This window comes from Dermacentor variabilis, chromosome 10 (assembly GCF_050947875.1).
Source record: "Dermacentor variabilis isolate Ectoservices chromosome 10, ASM5094787v1, whole genome shotgun sequence".
Lineage (NCBI taxonomy): Eukaryota > Metazoa > Arthropoda > Arachnida > Ixodida > Ixodidae > Dermacentor > Dermacentor variabilis.
The window spans coordinates 35,585,683-35,589,785 of record NC_134577.1 but is presented as its reverse complement, the minus strand read 5'-3'; the positions used below and the strand labels follow the sequence as shown (position 1 = coordinate 35,589,785).

Sequence of the window (4,103 nt, the reverse complement as noted above, 5' to 3'; positions counted from 1 at the left end):
GTGGTTTGGAAGTGATATTTGTTATATAGTGATATTAGTTATATTTGTTATATCAACTGCCCCCATATGCACAGTTATTAAAAGCATATTTTCCCCTTACCACCAGAAGTATGCTTTAGCGTAAAGTCCACTTCATCTTTGTATGCATTCTGACAGGATGCTGTACATTCATGCAGGCATGTTCATGCAGACTTAGACAAAGAACATATTTTTCAAATGAGAACGATTTATTTACAAAACAAAAAAAGTGTGCAGCATAGTTTCACTGTAGGTGCTTTACACAGAATGAGGAGTTATTTACCAAGCTCTGACAGTAAATAGTAAAAGACAAGCTGCAGCAGAAAATACAAACGCAGATAGGCAGTGTTCGCGCTAACAGCTTTTAAAATGTAAAACAAGCATAACTCATGAACTTGCATGAACTTTATATGGTTGTGATCAACAAAAGTTGGGCCTCTCAGTTCGTCGCTTTATCGTTCAATAAAAATGTTTCCTTTATAAACCAAATTATGTCAAATAATAGATAAGTATAATATCAGAAACAGAACACGCATGCGTCACAAGCTTACTTTAACGTCCCATATTCTATATATAGGTTATCTAATGAAGAGCTTAGGCAGCAAAGTGCTCGCAGCTAATGAAAAGATAGCTATCCATGACTAGCGTCAAAAAAGAAAGAATGAAAGTGCTGCAAGAAAATGTACGTATTTGAACTGCGAGCCAAGCAACATAAAAAATCTTGTCCTGCGGAGTAGCATTTGGGTGAACGCAGAGGGATGCGAGGGAAGTTTATGTGTACGCACTGCCAATAAGAAAGAAGAAAAGAGCCTTTTCAAATATGGATTTCATTTTGACATAATTGCTTCGTCATCACCAGCACAGGAGATATCCTTCGCATATCTTCAGAGTTATTTGTCCTGATGACTCTTGAACCTCTAGGCCATCGTCGCACCTGGAAGGAAAAAGAAATTCCACTCAGTGTTAGACAATTTCCGAAACTCGTTCACTTAGGACTATGTTTTGTTGGATTAGCTTGTCTTTTACTATTTACCGTCAGAGCTTGGTATACAATTCCTTATTCCGTGTAAGGAGTAGGGATTTTGCACGAAACAGGTCTGAGTGTTAACCGTAAACTTCTGAGGCCGCGAGGTAATGATACGAGGTCTTTTATGCGACTGCACTCATTGTGGTGGGGCTAGAAAGCCAAACTTGACTGCACTTAATTGCAGCTTGCTGGGGGAGAGAATCATTGTCCAGGCTGTGCTAAACACCCTTGCGTTGCCCTGCTACTTGACATGCGGGCTTCTGCTAGAGTGTGCTGAATCGCATTGACGTGCACACATTTATTCCTTTTATTTTAAATATCGTCTTCCCTGTTTACTTTCATTCCCTTTGCACCCTTTCGCCAGCATAGAGTAGGCCGTTTGTATTTACACTGGCTAACCTGCCTGTCTTACTATCTTTCTTCCTCCTTCCCCCAAGAGCATGCGTCAGCATTATAAAACTGATCAACCAACACGCCCAGCTATCCATCCTAACATTATAAAACTAGGTGTCAATGATTTACTGCATAAAGCAGAGCATTCTATTCCAGACACTTCACATGTACGTAACTCAGAAGAAGTTGTGAACAACATGCGAATGTGACCGAGCTTTGGAGTTACAGCACTTTACTTGAAGTTTACTGGCGCTCTTAGCACCAAAGTCCATCCCAACCTAAAACCTTTATACAGTGAGCGCATACGTAGTGTAAACAAGGTGTTCAAGCCATGAGAATAGGTGAATACACGTAGTGCTCTGAGCAAGCAAATAAAGCAAGCAAACTAATTCACCCACATTGACAGCTGGCCCTCAGGGGTACTAATTTATATCTCTTACACTTACTGGCATTCAGCTGCACTTGTATACCTTTACACTCGCCTAAACTAAATCGGTGACTTCCTACTCTTGTGAAATCAGCAGAATTTCGTAAGAGGGCGTTTGAGTATGTGTCTACCTGTAGTGATAATACCGCGCGTGCAAGTGCTTCAATGTCACCCGCATGCGAGCAATATTGTAAACGCTTGTCTCTTTCTGTGCCCCACCCCACTTTTCTGCTAACAAAATATCGGCTTTTTTTTGCGTGTGCTTCATCTTAAGCATATGATCTTTGCGCACTGCAATGAAGAGCCATTCTGGTCCCAATTTTCGCTTACCGGTGCTTTGGTCCGCTCTATAGTAGCATTGGAGAGCCGGGGGTTATACTTTCTTCGGTGGCATTGTTATTTGTGTTGACCTCTCCCACTTTAATCCTGTAAAGAAAATAAATCAGGTGAGAACAAAAAGAAATAGCAGAAATTTGATAATTCAAGAAATAAAAGCACATAAGAAAGGTCTTATTAAGGCCTATATTGGAGGTAGTTCGTGCTCCATAGCCGGAAATCAGCACTACATAGCAATCACTAGAAAAAAAGCAAACTGTCCAACTTGTTAATCTTTTTTTCTTTCATGGTCTTTTAGAAATGCGGCGCTGTTTTCTGACATTATAAAACGACGCAAATACTGAAATCCACAGATTTCTCAGTCGGCAATAAAACTTTAAACTGCTAGCTCGAAGTGAGACAAGGCGTCTTTGAAATTTTGCCAGTGCCATAGAATTCCGCCAATTCTACAAGTAACGTGTGTACTGCTCCTCTCCTATACTGTGGCAAATGCTGCATCTAGCGCGAACGGATATTTCGGTGTTGCTGCATCGTCGGATTTACAAGGTTATTTTCGCGTCAAGCAAGCATCGAGCTAAATTGGGCTTTGAATTCGAGTGAACAAGATGCGTTTAACAGGAAAGCCGGAAACCTAGCCAAATCCACACACTGAGCAGAGGAAAGTTCGTAACACCAGAATATTGTACAATACAAAACCGTCGCTCGACAAACTTAAACTACGCACTGCAATGAATCTATTTCTATTAGTAAATCAATGAAGGGGGCTAGTTGGTGAACGTTCATGGTTATATTGCGCTCAGTTTTACACTGACGATGTTAAGTGAAGGACGTGAACGCATTGCGCTACGTACATTCACGTCCTGTCCTTCACTTAATATCGTCGTTGTAAAACTAAGCGCAATATAACCATGAATTTATTTCACAATGTTCACGAGGTGCATAAAGAACATTAGATTTTATGGTTAGAACGCTACGCGCGATTTCTAACGGCGCTACAAAACACGAGCTCTTATGAACATCCGCGCAAGGACACCTGGCTATGAAAGACAAAAAAACACCAGCAATAATGCAACTGTAGGAAACCAAAACGGAACTACGCCTGCACTTATAGCTACTTCACACGCCAAAACGTCAACGCACGTTGCCGCATTAGTACTACACGTTCAGGTGTTTATATCACAGAAATTCGTTATCTGTTGGCTCATAATTATGCACTGGCAGAAATTAAGCATTTAGTAAGCTTAGCGTATGGGAAGTAAAAATCAACCTACCGACTCGACGCTGGTTCGCAGCTGGTACAGCACGCACTGCTGGGGCCCGACAGCACAGAGCACATGGCAGCCCGCCGCCACTGAACCTGCTGAACGCCCTTGCGTGGCCGTCTTGTCGAAGCCGCACTGGTTTCTTGCAATTACGGTTAACATCGGGGAAGTTGAACATCACTGAAGTCATCGAGAGCGTTCATCGACGCGGCCAGATGACTTCACAGCGGGAACATAATCGCATAACGTCACCGGTACAAAGACATGGCGATAATATCAGCCGACAAGAATCGTCTTGCCCGACGGCTTACGCGATGATTTAAAACGATAACGTCAAGGTCGCCGTGTGGCAGAGAAGAATTTCGAACCACACATACCCAGGCCCTCCACGTGACGCAAGGAAGTTACTGAACTAATCGAAATTCTCAAGCTAAGATACGTAGAAAAATCGTAAAGTACGACTTGCGCGCAACCAATAGACGTGATAAGCGTCAGGTTGTAGTTTGAATATACAAGAAAACATAATTCTGTTACGCGAAGACTGAAACACACGCCCTTTTCAGCTTTCGGCCACGGCGTCGACCATTCGCACACGCCGGCGCGCACAAATCTTGGAGGCCACGAAGTGGCGCGCCCGGTT

At 42.6% G+C, this 4,103-nt stretch overlaps 1 long non-coding RNA gene across 1 annotated transcript; it reads right to left on the bottom strand.

The window, feature by feature from the left end:
• Positions 1-221: 221 nt before the first annotated feature.
• LOC142559486 (uncharacterized) lies at positions 222-3,786 on the bottom strand. The gene is made up of 3 exons (XR_012823128.1): positions 3,473-3,786; positions 2,196-2,291; positions 222-952 (listed from the first exon to the last, which is right to left on the bottom strand). It is a non-coding gene; the product is annotated as an uncharacterized LOC142559486 (long non-coding RNA).
• Between the last annotated feature and the right edge of the window lie 317 nt (positions 3,787-4,103).